Consider the following 16,363-nt stretch of genomic DNA (forward strand, 5'->3'; position numbering starts at 1 on the left):
GGATTTTCCTCGTATCCCGGCATTTCCCTCTGTTGGTTTATCAAAGCTGCCCAACCATACAACTTACGACTAATTGTGTTTAGTTATATGTCCTCTCGTTAGCCTTTATGTTGGTATTGACTCTCTTTTCAGTAAATTGCCTTTACTTCTTTGGGATGTATCTATACCGTACCTTTCGAATGCTCCCAGAAAGTACAGTAATTGCTGCTCTGTCGTCATCTGTGCTATTGCCTCCTTCCAATATATTCTGGCCAACCCCTAACTCATGCCTTTGTCATTATGATACGGATTCAACTGTATTTACCATCTCTTTCTGCAACTTTAGTGCGAATTCTTTTACATATGATTACATCCTCCTTATCGTTCCTTTACCTTAAGCTCTCTAATCTTCTCCGTTTCGTTGCACAACACCCAATCCATAAAACTGACCACTAGTGGGGTCATACACGGGATGCTTCAGATTTCCCCTCTTGGGATCCAATACCAACCGGATTTTCTCAAGCGTATTTTAATACCCCTTGTTACGTACCCGTGACACGTGACTGGGGTTGACGTTTTACTGGGCTTGAGGTAATGGTCTTGTGATGGTGGAGTGACGTCATTTCCCCGCCAGTAGAGATCATGTGACAGGTTTTTGTTAACAGGGTATAAAAGGAGGACCCCTCCCTGTGAGGAGAGGCAATTCGTGGCTGGATTTGCCATGTTGACTTCATGCCACTGCGTGATTCAATGTGATGACGCAGTTTAGTTGAAAGATGAAGTTTTATCAAATGCCTAAACTTTAAAAGGTCATTGCCAGCAGTTTCTTTACAATACTGCTGGTTGGGAGTCAGTGGAGAGTGAAGATCGGAGTTCGGGAGTTAAAGATCGAGGAGAATCGATTTTCGACTATGAAACGGGTTCGACCTTGTTTGATCCTTATTCGGAAGGATTTCGTTGACTATTCTCGTGTTAATCCCTGGGGTTCCAGAAAGGATTGAGAATAGTGCGGTAAAGGAAAGCATTTAAGCCGTTTCGTTTCGTAAAATTCTTCGTTGGAAAAGTTCGACTTTGGAAACTGAAACAAAACGACGTGAAAGATAATTTAAATCGTCTTAAAAAGTCTCTCCCTTAAATGGACTGTGAGCATTTTGAACTTTTGGCAATACTACTTTAAAGAACTGTTCTTGCAACATCGCTTTAAGGACTGTAAGCTTCATTGTTTTAAGAACTGTTTAAGCTGTCGCACAGCGGCTGATTTCCGGTTACGTTAGTGATTTGTTTACTTTTGGGGGGTTTGTTTTCAGTGTTTAATAAATGTGTTATTTGTTATAAAAACCCTTGCCTAACTCATATATTTATTGTTGCCGAAATACGTAACACCCTTGAATGTCGGTGTATTGCCTTTTTGATGTACTTTCTATCTTACCTTGTAATTTCTATACCGCAGCTTTGCTAGGGTACGCGTCAGTGACCTGTTAAACTTCTTGTTTCTTGACTCGACCAACAACGGCTCTACACTTTATGAACCCATGCCAACTATTTCTAATGAATTGATTTTATTTTGTTTTGCAACTGAGCCACATGACTTCATCGATCTACTTACCTTTCTTACAATACATCTTAATCTTGGAAGTTTAGCTCTCAGCTATATTCTTCCTTCTGCCACGATTCAATGAATCAACGTCATACATGCCAATCTATAACTGTGCGACAAGTTCTTTATTTTATTCTGTTATTTGCCTGCATTCAAATATTGCATCTTCAGTCCTATAATCTTCGTCCTTTTCGATATTTCCCTCTTTCGCATTGCAACTCCTCCAGCTGACTGCCGTTTACAATCCACCACACACTGTGTCGGTTTGGAAGACAACAACACTATCCTCAGCCCTACCACTCTGGCCCAAATTGCCCTGAAAGGATTTTTTAAAAATCCTCCTGAAAAGCTCTAGTAAACCCGCCTGCAAGGTTTTTCGACACCTCTGTTTCAGTTTTTACGTGTTCTTCTGCACAGGCCATGTCAGGAGAGATCGAATTTATCCAAAAACCTGAACTTCTCCCCCTTCCGTACCTTCTCCTTCTCCTCCTCCGTACCAGAACCTGAGTCACGAAATCATCTGCCAAATAATAATGTTCTCATCCTGACTGGCGCGCGTGAATCCAATCGGTTTGTTCGGCCTCCTCCCTCAAAGGTATCGAAAATGATATACGTATTATTGAAGTGAACTAGCACAACGCTACTCTGCACTGTATACGCTTTGTGTTTCTTCTCCTGCAGTCACACAGTTTCCTACCTCCTGCAACCTAAAAGTGACTACCTCCACTGTAGCTTTGTTCTATCAGTTCCTCAGCACCTGTATGAACCAAACGTCTTCGAGCTCCAGCCCCATTTCCCTACAGCTTCTTTTCAGAGCTTCAGATCAGTGTGCTTAGTGTACTTGTATTTTCCAGGAGACTAGAGCTCTTCCAGAATTCCCAAATCTCCCACACAAAACAAAACACTGTCACTGGATTGATACTTATTAGACTAGTGGTGCCTGCACAAATGAGGAATGAAGAATAAAGAAGAAGATACTTACCAGATACTTACCTCGCCAAATCGAGATCTCACCTAAATCAGATGAGCCAAAGAGATTCGAACTCCGGCAACTCACAAAATGGCCGCTCCAACAATTGCTGCTCAGTTTACCCATGCATTATTTTAGTGCGCATCTTCTAATGTATCCCATTAATTGTTTGGCTGAAACCTAACTCCGAAAACTATTACAAAGTTCTGCCCTTTTAAAACTTCACCCGTGATCGAAAGTGAAATCTTTAATGCTTTCCATTCTCCCGCTCATTGACTTGGCGCAGGCCACATCTTTGTATACTTGTTCTCTATTTACTGCCCTCATATAGAGACAGATCCTCCATATTTCTACAAACACTCCTCATATTTTCAATATTTTCTCACAGAGGGTACGCATTCAATAATTCCTCCAATAATATATGTTTTCATTTCAAAGTTTCAGAAGTTTTTAGATGATAGCCGAACGCTTTTATCGATAGCTAGCAAAACAGCCGGGATTTCACCAATTCAGTAAAGCTTACCTGAACATACAGCGATCCGCCGTATGTCTGGAGCTTTCTCTGTGACTGATGCCTGCATCTCCCTAACAGTTTGGACTACTTCAATTATTTCTGGGGAGGGGGTATTTGTACAAATTGTATGGTTTGCAACCGAACTGGGGCGGAACCAATAACTTACTGTAAGTTTGGCTGGCGATGCCCTGAAGGATTCAAATTAGAATTGTAGTGTGTTGAGAGAGACCGCTTCTGTACAGCTGGTACAGTTCATGTGGGGAAACTGGATATTTGGACTGGAAAGAAAGACAGCAAACGAAAATTTGAGCATTTCGGACATGCTCTACGTTGATTTTACTTCTATGCAAAGGGCATTTTATATAAGGCAGCTGACTTTCAACCAGAGACCAGAAGTTGAAATTATGATATTGTAGCCGCTAGTGAAACTTGGATGCATGAAGGACAGGCCTGGCAGCTCAATAGATTTTTTTGCATCCGTTGTTTTAGATAGGACAGGAGACGAGGTATTAAAGTGATAGGTTAAGCATCAGTCGTCCAGGAAAATATGGCAGAGCCCAGATAGCAGTGCTGAGAGAGTCACAACTGAGGCTATACGTGAGGAACTGAGAAATAAAATGGAGATGGCCTCAGTAGTGCTATACTTTTAGACTTTCCAGTCGTCAGAGGGATTTTGAGGTGCTAAATTGTAGAGAGATAGAGGACAGCTAGGAGAAGAACCAAGTTGTAATAGTAGATTATTTTAACTTCCTCTCATCAACTGAGAATCGCATACTGTAAAACGCCAGGCTGTGATAAATCAGTCACCTATTATGGAAAGCTTCATAGCAACATATGATGACTTCAATGAGAGAGTGTCCACGAGATCTCCTGTTAGGAAACGAGTCACGACGAGTGACGGAAGTATATAGAGGAGAGAGAACCAGGCCTAGTGATCGCAATTCGTCTAATTTCGAATTAATGATGCAGAAAAATAGCAATGGTCCTCTCTTCGAGATTCTGATTACCAGAGTCCAATTTTTCTGGCGTTAGAAATGACGGTGGACATGTGGATAGCAAATTGTGGTTTCGTGGCAAAGTGGTGTTAATTATTGGAAGGTATTCAAAGAGACAGAATATTCAAGTATTCTGATAGACAGGGTCTGAACAGGGATAGTCAGCATGACTATGTGCATGGCAGGTGGTGTCTAAACAGTCCTATACTATTTTTGAAGATCGTTACCAGGAAAGGTGATGAAGGAGAGGTGGTGGAACTTGTCCAGGTTTACATTTACAAGGCCTTTGACAGAGACCATCATGGGAGGCTGACGCAGAAGCATCTGTCGTTTAGAACAAATGTTGAAGGAGTAAATGGGATTCAACCCTAGCTTCGCATGAGATGCCAATAGATGCCCGTAGAAATGTGCATTCTGATTGCATGTCTGTCACTACTGGTGTACCGCAATGTTCTATTCTGGGTCCATTGTTGAATGTCATCGGCATTAGGATTGTGTGAACGTTAATTAGCAGGTTTGAGAATGGGACAGTGTTCAGCGAGGAATGTGATGAAAGCTTCAAGCGTTATCTTGGCCTGGAGTAAAAAGGAGATAAATGTGTCAGATGGCTTGAACCTGAACGTGTCTGGTGGGTTGCACCTTGAGGTGACAAACTACACTTATATTGTGAACGGCAGGACGTTGAGAAGGGCCATCGAGCAGAGGGATCTGGAATTTGTTGAAGACAGATACGTTTCTAAAGGGAGGCTTTTGGAACATTGACCTTTAATTATCAGAGTATTATATACAGGAGCTGGGATCTTAAGCTGACATGTCAGAAGACACCGATGAGTCCAACTTTGGAGTATTATAGACATTACTCTTTATCTACCTGCATAACAGAAGTTGATACGATTGAAAGGGAAAAGGGACAATTATCAGCGATATTTCCAGAAAATGAAAGCACGTATTATATGGTCAGATTAAGTGAGTTATGCCTTTATTCCTTGAAGTACTAGAGAATGTCCGGAGATCCAATATAGGTAGGAGAATTAGGAGAGATTGAGAGAGAGCAAAGGTAAACAGCCTTTTTTCCCAGCTTCCAGCTTGCGCTGAATTAGAGATCACAGAATAAATGTGAAACGTGATATGATTAAGGGTAATCTGAAGAACTGGATGGGTCAAGGGCCTAGTTCTGTGATGAAGTATTTCATGTTTCAATTACAAAATGTGTCAAATGGAATATGCCTATAAGAGAACTGGCATCCGGAATCTGAGCATCTATGAAATACACTTGGGCACAAGCAGCAGCATTCTCTTATCCATTCACTGCTGTCCATGACTGCCTGACAGGAAGAATCCGATCCATACTTGTATCGCCAAACCAGTGAATTGAGCATGTCCATTGAGAAATAAAGAAAACTATGCTGCGTTCAGCATCAGAAATCACATTTTTAGTCAATGTTGTAAGTATGGTACACAACAGAAACAGCTTGCAGAGCTGAACAATTGCACAACCAATGGATCAGATAAAAACTGGAGCTATGTCACATTTAGCTGAGAATAATGATATGTACTAGATTACGAGGAGGCTAGAAGATCCAAGCCATCCTGATGATGACCGGTCCACAACAAAAGTATGAAAAGATGAAAATATTTGCAGCTCTGTTCAGTGTGAAGCGCTGAGTGCATGTCAATACTTGAAACTGATAAGAATGATCCAGATGATATCATATACAAATTCAAGTTCAAATTTGTTGATTTTCAACAGCATACATGCAAATTTCTAAATGAACGTACAATCCTTGGATTGCAATGTGCAAAACAGAATACATATATCACATACAGCAGATAAAATAATGTTAACACAATAATATTAATAGACTAAATGTACTATGTCGTTCAGGTTGTCAGATACCACATGTGGTTAAATATATTACTGCTACTAACACGTAATAAATAATGTGTACGGGGTGGTAGCAGAGTTCTCAGAACTCTCACAACTTCTCTCAAGAAGCTCTCATCCAGCCTAGCAGTCGTTGTTCTTAATCTGTGCTTCATTCTGCTTGACTGTAGAATGGCAACGAGATTGTGGAACGGATGGCGTTGCATTGCTTTGCGGTCACTTAGCTTGCAATTCTCATACGATAGAGCTGATTATCACACTCTTGGCGATGCAGAATGTAGTTACAATAGGAATGTGGAGCCTCGCTCGCCTCAATCTCCCCCGCAGAATATATGGCTGGTGTGCTCTCTTGATTAAAGAGGAGATATTGAGTCAGAACATCCGTGATGTGCACTTCAAGTTGCCTGGAGTTCCTGACTCTGTCCCCGGAGGAGCTGTTAATGTATAGTAATGTATGTTTAGGAGTGGCCAGTCCTCCACCTTCCAGATGTTCACAAACATCCTATTAGTTCAAGGGGCTTTTTGGAGTAGAACTTCCTCCCATGCGGCTTTTCTCATAGTTTTCCAGGTAGAGGCCAACAAAATCTCTCTTGCCTTTGTCCATTTTTCCTTGCAGTGTCGGACGAGTTATTCGGCCACAGTAACCCCGACATCGGCCTCCCTCTCCTGGAAGTCTGTTGAATACTGCCCAAATTCGAACGGTGCCATTCCAAGCACAGAATGCCGTAGTGCATATTTGTCAAACACAAGGCCCGCGGGCCATATCCGGCCCGGCGTACAATTCTATCCGGCCCGCGAGATCATTTTAGATAGATCTACTATTTTAATCATTAATGGCCCGGCGATATGAAGCGCTGATAACACACAAACTACAGATCCCATAATGCAGCGCAACAGCTGCCGATAGGCTACCCGAGAACATTCCCGCGTCAAGTGTCTGTTGCTGTATACAACGCTATTCTGAAGTCAAAGCTAACCCCTAACAATGGCGAAGAGAAAAGTTGATTCTGAAAAAAGAGTCTTTCAAAACCGATGGGTTGCTGAGTATATGTTTACTGACATTGCCGGTAAACCCGTGTGTCTTATTTGTGGAGCTAACGTGGCTGTAATTAAGGAATTTAATGTCAGACGGCACTATGAGACAAAACATCAAGATAAGCTGAAAAACCTGAACGTAGAGCAGAAGCTACAGAAAGTAGAAGAGTTAAAGAAGAATCTGACATCTCAGCAGACGTTTTTTTACCAGAGCAAAATCACAAAGTGAAGCTGCTCTTATGGGAGACACAAATGCACCAGTGCAACTTGCTTTATTTTCCCTGTTGCCAAGTAATGTTGAACCAGGTCGGCGCAATGATGTTCCCAAATGCGCACTTTGCTGATAAACTGAGTGCACTTCGCACTGAGTTCGCATGGCGCTTTGGTGACTTTGAAACACAAAAAATTAATTTCGAGCTGCTTCGCAACCCATTTGCCGTCGACGTGGAAACTGCACCTGTACAGATTCAGATGGAGCTGATAGAGCTGCAGTGTAATGGGACACTAAAGGCAAAGTACGACACTGCAGGGACCGTACAGTTTATTCGCTCCATTCCTGAAGCAATGCCTCAGCTCCGTCTACATGCGGCTCGAATCTTGTGCATGTTTGGTAGCACATATCTGTGTGAGAAGCTTTTCTCAGTGATGAAGATTAACAAAACATCACACAGGAGTCGTCTCACTGATGAACACCTGCAGTCCATCCTGAGAATCTCCACAACACAGAACCTTACACCAAACCTAAACGAACTTATTGCCAAGAAAAGATGCCAAACATCTTGCTCTGACAAAACGGAATAAGAACAAAGAAAACTGAGTGTTTTGATTTGTTGTTGTTTTAACTTTTGCTGAAAAGCACAAATTTTATTTATATTTTCAGGGTTTTTTTGCAGCATGCTCATATTTCTAACTTGTATAATACTGACAGGAGATATTTTTATGGAGTGCAAAATATTTAAGTTATTTAAAGTTTTAGTTTATTTTTTCTGGAATAATATTCCTGTCTGTTTTTATTCATATTTATGTTCAAAAATGTTTAGTTTTAGTGTGTTCAATAAATGTTTATCCTGTTCGGCCCGCGACCTACAGTGTGCTTTGAGTTTTGGCCGCATGTGAAATTGAGTTCGACACCTCTGACGTAGTGTGTTGTGGGCGACCTCCACCCATTGCAAATGGTCGCGCCACCTGTCTGGTCTTTGAGGACACGGAATTGATTGTTCGTTCAAGATCCTGATTCAATCGCTCCTTCTTCCCGTTCGACTGCGGGTAAAGCGCAGAAGAAAGACACGCCTTTGCCCAAATCACCATAAAGAACGCCCACCGAAAACGTGATGCAAATTGCTCCCATGGTCTGTCCGGATTAGGAACGCGGTTGGGTCTCCTGGTTCCGAATGATCACTTCGCATGCCAGCACGTTTTGTCGGACCTGTCACGAATAGTTCTTCTCTAAATGTACTCGAGGTTCCTGGCAATCTCCAGCTGAGACTGTCATTCTTTTTTTATGCGTCGATACTAAAGCACCTGAATGCGGACGGAACAGACGCTCTTACGCCTGGGGCTTGAGAATAAGTCAATAAATTCCCCAGGAATTAACTCTATTACCAGTGCCTTGGACAATATGGTGGTCAGCTCCTTAGGGTTCGTGGAACTGAGGAAACGAGTCATTCGGTTTCTGATTGTTTAACCCGGGTCGATAGGGCAGTACGAAGTTGAAACAGTTGAAGAAATGACAACGCCTGGACTGTCTGGAATGCTGTCTTTTAGCCTCTTAATTATGCCCCTAGACTCATCAAGCCAGTGATGCCAGTCCTCCAAATTCAACTTCTCCACGAGCAGTTCTTTACTTCCGATGTCGTAGTTCACCTCTGCCAGGAAGAGTCGCCTGGGGAACAACGCACGCATGCAGTTTGTTGTTTGAAGGTTTCCGTTGAGACAACACGGCACACACTCTGACGTCCGACGGATCCACGTCAATAATGAAGGGGAGTTCCGGTTTAGGTGGAACCAAAATGGGAGCAGTCGTGAACCGTTGTTGAAGCTCTGCAAAAGCAGCCACCGCTTCGGTAGTCCAAGCAAAATGACTCGTGGCTCTCTAAGTGCAGTCAGTGGAGCCGCCGGTGAGCTGAAGTACTTGATAAACGTTCTGGAAAAGTTGGCAAATTCGACAGACATGTTTCATATTGGATGATTATGGCCAATCGTCGATTACATGTGTCTTAATAGGTCCCATCTTGAGACTGTCAGAAAAGACAAAAAAACAAAAATTAAACTTCAGATTGCTTCCAGATTGTTACTAAGTGCATATACTGCAAAACTGTGCGATAGACCTGAAGTGAGCGACATGCTGATTAATGAAACAAAAATTTTAGAAAGTCGTCTGGAAAATTGCTGGATGGTTCGCGAGGCTGCAAGTCATGAGTGGGTTCTTACTGTGTATTGAATACGGCTTTCCATACTTCACCCTACTTTATGCAGACCAGTATGAATATTACCCGGCAGGTCTAGCTTCAACAATACTGTTGCCCCATGGAGAATCTCGAAGGCGTTGTCCATGCGTGGAGGTGGGTAACGATGTTTAACCTTTATGCAATTCATGACTCTATAATCAATGCACGGTCGCAAGTTCCCGTTCATTTTTTGTATGAGGTTGCGCCAGTTGTTGAGGTAGAGGGCCGAATGAATCCCATTGCAAGAGCTTCCTTTATATAATCCTGCACAGTGCTTTTCACCAAGCCTGGAAGCGCGTTTTGTTGTCACTGAGGTTGACAAGTACCAGAGTAGCACAGTCATATTGTCAGTGTGGTGGAAGAGACGAGACATTGCCCTTGTAAACTACTCATCCAAATCCTTGTGGACGGAAAGGATTCCGACAGGCTTGGCAGTTGTGTTCAGACATAATCCTTCCGCTGAGGATACCACCTCAGTCTCCTTCCTCTGGTGCATAATTTGGCAGACCACTTAAGTCTCCCCTTATGGTTCAGGTGAGTCTATATTTTAAGCAGATGCCAGATCAGAGTCCAAAATCGACATTCGTGTAATCAAATATCGGATTTGGCTTGTATCCCCTTTGAGGTCGGATGCATTTTCCGAAAGCTTCGTGATACACCGAAAAAAAATCTGGCTCCTTGTTGCCCGCTGGTCTTGGGAAAAGCTGGGGTCGGAGCACCAACTCGAAAAGTTCCCTTCTTGTAATGACTTGAAAATGCCATGATCCTTCCTTTCTTGCAGTTCGTTGAAGAGTTAAGCTGGGACAGCAAAGGGTGGTCGGGGATCAGGGGTATGTGACGAGATTCGATGATTTTCAAACATTGGCTCGTAGGCGGTGTTGGATTTGTTTAAGTTTTTGTTAAGTTTCAATTTTGTTCTCTCTCTTCCTGAGTGAAGTAAATGCCCGTTGTGTGTTCTTCATGCTGGATGTTGCAGGGCTGGGATACCCAGACTCTCCTAGGGAGCTAAATCTGCGTGAAGAGAATCCAGCTGCAGCTTCTTCAAGAACATGCTAGGGATATGGAACATCAGCTGGGTGACTTCCCGTTTATAAGTGTGAGTGAGGAGATAATCCTTTAGAGTTACGGAGAAGTTGTCATCTCGAAGTTGCAGGAAATTAGTAGCTGGGTGACTGTTAGCAGAATTGGAAATGTGAGCAGGTAATTAGTGCAGAACACATGTGTGGCTATTGCTCCCAGAATAAGTATACAATTTAGGTACTGTTTGGGGGTTGACATCCCAGGGGGATGCCAGCAGTTTAAAGGAACTAAGCTTGAGTCCATTTTGCAAAAGGTAAAGAAGGAGAAAAGGGAGCGGTAGTGATAATGAACACAATATTCAGAGGAACAGACAGGAGATTCTATGGATGTGAATGGGACACGCCGATTGCGTGTTGCCTCCCAGGTGCCAGGGAGAAGGAGATCTCAGATCGCGCCCACACCACTTCAGAGAGGGAGGGAGAGCAGCCAGATGTCTTGGTACATATGCATAGGAAGGAAAATCAGTGTGGTCCTGAAGACAGAATTTAGACAGTGAGACAGAAAGCTGAGAAGTAGGACATCCAGGGTGGCAATTTCTGATTGCTACCTGTGCAACGTACAAGTCAGGGCAAAAAGATGATGATTTGACAAATAGATTCGTGACCGGGAAACTGCTGCAGGGGGTAGGGCATCAGTTTCTTGGGTTATTGGGACCTCTTCTGGGGAAGTATAACTTGTGCAATATGACTGGTTGCACATGAACCAGACAGAGACGAATATCCTCGAGAGCTGGTTTATTAGAGCTGTTGGGTAGTGTTTAAAGTAATTTGGTAATGAGGTGGGAACTGGATTGAAGAGACTCAGGATAGGACGGACGGTAAAAAACAAGGATAGCTCTCAGAAGGGCAGGCAGATGACAGGACAAAATTTCAGCCAACATAGTGAGTATCAGTGCAATAGGGATGCAAAAATCAAAAGGGTAACAAATACAGCACTCAGCGTGTTATATCACAAAGCACGGAGTATGGGAAATAAGATGGATGATCTTGCTGCACGATTCCAGATCGTCAGGTATGATGTTGCGGCCATCACTGAATCATGGCTGAAGGATGGCAGTAGTTGGGAGCTGAAGGTTACACGTTGTGTTGGAGGGATATAGATGTAAGTAGAGGCGGCGGCGTGGCTCGCCGGTAGAAAATGGCATCAAATTAGTGGAAAGAAGTGAAATAGGTTCAAAAAATGTTGTATACTTATAGATTGAGTTAAGAAAGTGCAAGGGTAAAAGGAGCGGAATGGCATTTATTTCCATGCCCCCTAAGAGAAACTGGGATGCGGATCACAGATTGCAGCAGGAAATAGAAAGGGCATGCCAAAAGGGCAATGTTATTCTAGCCATGGTAGGCTTTAACATGCCGGTTGATTGGGAAAAGTTTGTTTGTTGAATGCCTACGAGATGGGTTTTTATAGTAGTTTGTCGTTGAGCCTACTAGGGCATTAGTTTTATTCGGTTGGCCGTTTCTAATGAACTGGGGGTGATTATGAAGTTTAAGGTAAAAGTGCACTTAGGGGCCAATGATCACAATATGATTGAGTTCAACCTGAAATTTCAATGGAAAAAGACGAAAGTCTAATGTAGCAGTATTACAGTGGAGTAAAGGTAATTACAATGATGCGGGAGAGGATTTGGCCTAAGTAAATTCGATGGGATTGCTGGCAGGGATGACAGTAGAGCAGCAATGGCTTGAGATTCTGTGAAGAATGAGGAACGTACTCGACCGATGTATTTCAAAAACGAAGAAATACCCAAATGCCAAATTAGTCCATCAGTTGCTGACAGGGGAAATCAACTCTAATGTTACAACAAATGAGAGGGCATCGATGAAAGCAAAAATAAATGGGCAGATTAATGTTTGGGGAGTATTTAAAAACCTACAGAGAGCAATTAAAATGATCAATAGAAGCGTAAAATATGAAATATGAAAGCAAGATAGCAAACAATATCAAAGATGACAGTAAAATCTTTTTTCAAGTATGTAAAAATATAGAAGGATGGAAGTGGAGATAGGACCGCTAAAAATGAGGTAGATGATGTCATAACGGGGGAGAAGGAGATCACGGTTGAACTAACTGAATAGTTTGCACCAGTCTTCACTCTGGAAAACACTAGAAATCTGCCAGATGTTGTAGTGTGTGAAGTCAAAAAAAGTAAGTGCAATTAGTATAACAAGTGAGAAAGAACACACAAAGCTTAAAGAACTTAATCTCCACCCTGGTGTTCGGAAGGAGGTAGAGCTAGAGTTTGTGAAAGCATTAGCATCGATCTTTCAAAAAAATCATTTTTTTTCTCTGGCGTGGTTCCAGAGAACTGGAAAATTGCAAATGTCACCCAGACTTTAAGGAAGTAGGAAGGCAGAAGATAGGACATTTTAGAGCAGTTGGCATGAACTCAGACGTTAGCAAGATTTTGGAACCAACTGTTAAGAACGGGGTTATGACGAATCTGTTGGAATTCTTTGAGGTGATGTCAAGTGGAACAGACAAAAGAATGTTGTGGATGTTGTATCTTTAGACTGTCAAAAGTCCTTTGACTAGATGCCACACATGAGTCTACTTGCCAAGTTAAGAACCCATGGTATTACAGGAAATTTATTAGCATGTTTTTAGCATTGGTTGATTGGTAGGAAGTAACGACTCTGTACCAAACGAATCTTGTCTGGTTGGATGCCAGTGACTAGTGGTATTCTGCAACACACACAAAATGCCGATGGAATGTAGCAGGCTAGGCAGCATCCATAGGAAGAAGTAGAGTCGACGTTTTGTGTCGAGACCCTTCGTAAGGAATAATGGAAACAAGATGTAGTAAGAGATTTGAAAGTGGGAGGGTGAGTGGGTGACCCGAAATGGCAGAAGAAGACAGGAGGAGGAAGAATGAAGCTAAGAGCTGGGAAGGTGATTGGCAAAAGGGGTACAAGGCTGGAGAAAGGAAAGTATCATAGGGCAGAAGGCCTTGGAAGAAAGAACGGAGAGGTGGAGCACCAGAGGAAGATGGAGAACAGGCAAAGAATTATTGCGCGAGGGAAGGAGAGAAAAGAAATAAAAATGCTATTCTCCATTGGTATGACAAATATCAGTGTTTTTGATGATGGAAAGATGGCGTAGTTTCCAAATTTGCAGGAGATATGAAATCCATGGATGGGCAGCTACTGTTGAAGAAACACGTAGGCCTACAGAAAGTCTCAGACTGATTAAGAGAATGGACAGGAACGTGGCAAACGAAATACAATGATGGAATACAATGTTGAAATCTTCCGTTTTTCATGTGCCTTGAGTGTTACACACTTGGGTGATCAAGGTTTTCCACATCGAACGACTCCATGCAGCATCAGTTATATCTCACACACTTAGATCTGTTAGTTCCTTCACAGTGTCCATATATTTTCTTCTTTACCTTCCTCCTCCGCTTTTCCCAGACATACGACCTTGCAATATAAGACATTCACATTCTCATTTTCTGATGGCATGACCCTGGAATTTCAGTTTCCTCTCATTTACTGTTCTCATTAAAGATATTTTTGTATGCACACTTTGGAGTACTTCTCATGAGTTACCCTATTTCTATATGATATTTTTGAGTAGATGGAGCTCATCAGCCTGGGAATGCAGTCCATCTAAGAGAGGGAAAACTCTGATTTCAGACTTCCGTTGCCTTGCGTTCATAACCACTCATCGGAAAGTCTTCGAGAGTAAACCCTGAAGACAAATCGGAACTGGAGTCCCTCAGGCCGTCCGACGCTGCCTTCAACCTCGTTCTGGCAACTCCTGCGACGTCACTGGTGCCAAGCTGTATCGGCGCTTGCCCTTCCCGTGGACAACATCAGTGGCGTGGAGAGTGATGACTCCATGTATGGGCAGCTGCTAGTCTTCCATACAACCTTGCCAGGCCTGCACCTTGGAAAACTCCCAGGCGCAGATCCATGGTCTCGCGAGACTAACAGATGCCACCACAATATGATATTTTCAGTATTCTTCTATGAAAGCACATCTCTGTTGCTTCTGTTTCTTTGGAGTTTTTGTGTTGTAGTCGATGTTTCGGAAGCACACGGCAAGATTGACCAGATGTAACATTTTATTAGCCTAAGCCTTGTTTTCATAGAAATGTGTTAGTTGGTAAAAATGGGTTTCATAATTTGGAAGTTGTTTTTGGCAATGGCAATTCTTTTTATTTCTACTTTATTTCTAGCATCTTGTGATATAAAGCTACCAAGGTAATTAAAGCTGGTATTTCGTTCAATTTCTTTGTTACCGATGTACAATTGGCAGTTGGGAGTATCTTGCTGTTTTGATATGACCATACATTTGTTTTTATTTTAGAGTTGATGGTTAAACCAAAATCAACATTTGTTTGTACTACGTTGTCAAGGAGGTTTTGTAGATCTTCTGCAACACTTGCTATTAGGGTGGTATCTTCTGTATATCTTATATTGTTGATGTTAACATCTCCAAATTTTATCCCACCTCGGTATTCAATTTCTATGAGAATCATTTCACTATAGGTATTAAGTAATTCCGGTGAGGCAACGCATCCCTGTCTATCTCCTCTTTGAATTTTAGTTCAACTGCTAATATTATCATCATTTTTTTTACCGCCGCCATTTGGTTCCAATATAAGTTTTGAAGCAGGCGTTGGTCCCTTACGTCAATGTTTAGTTTAGCGAGAGTTTGAAATAATTTTTCATGTTGAACTTTGTCGAATTCTTTAGTGAAATCAATCAAACGTAACAAGACATCATTTTGATATTCAATTGCCCTCTCTGAAAGCATTCGTAGTATGAAAAGTACATTCCTAGTTTCTCTATCCTCAATAAACCTATATTGCAGTTTAAAAGTTTCTGGCCTTAACTTGTTTTTAATTCGACTCAGAACAATCCTCAACAAAATCTTTATTACATGACTCATCAGAATGATTGTTCTATAATTTTCGCAGTCCATAGTTACAGGAATTTTTGACAGAGTTATAAATACTGATTTCAAGAGATCGTCAGACAATACGCCAGACTCATATATGCAATTAAACAGTTCAAAAAGAATATCTATGCCCAGATCTTCTAGGGCATGCATAATTTCCACTGAAATTTCATCGTGTCTATTGCTTTACCATGTTTCATGTTTTTCATTGCTTTAGTTATTTCTTCTTTGGTAATAGATGGGCCAGAAGTAGGTTGTTTAATATCTGGGGTTTCCCCTCTATTATCCTCAAACAGCTGCATTTATACTGAATACACCTCTCACATACATTATGTGGATCTGTTAGTATGGATCCGTTTGTTGATCTTATGCATCCTGTAGAGGAGGTTTTCTTAATTGCAGTAGTTTCCTTAATTTTCTTCTGCCCGTGTTTGCTGTATTTAATATGGCCTTCTACTTAATTCCAAGGTAAATGCAAAGTCAGCAATCATTTCATGGTTCATTGTGCTTACCGGAAGTTGAAATTCATATTCATGTCATCAGTTCGGATGATATCCAGATGGAATATAAGATTTGCTCCTTCACCCTGAGGTTGACCTTATCTTGGCTCAAGAGGAAGCCATGGACTTAGATGTCTTAATGGGAGTGGGACTGGAATGAAAATGTTGGGTCATCTGGAAGACCCGTTTGTGGCAGCTGATGCGTAGATGCTCGTCGACGAGGTCACCTAATTTACAGCAGGTTCCAGCAATGCACCCAAACAGGAGAATAGAACACAATAGTCACCTCCATTAGCTGTACAGGTGATGCTCTGGTAGTATTCTGCAACACACACGAAATGCTGGTGGAACGCAGCAAGCTAGGCAGCATCTATAGGAAGAAGTACAGTCGACGTTTCGTGTAGAGACCCAACGGTAGATTTCAATGAGATACCCCCGCATTCTTCTAAATTCCAA

The sequence above is a fragment of the Hemitrygon akajei genome, chromosome 1 (genome assembly GCF_048418815.1).
Source record: "Hemitrygon akajei chromosome 1, sHemAka1.3, whole genome shotgun sequence".
In the NCBI taxonomy this organism is placed as follows: domain Eukaryota; kingdom Metazoa; phylum Chordata; class Chondrichthyes; order Myliobatiformes; family Dasyatidae; genus Hemitrygon; species Hemitrygon akajei.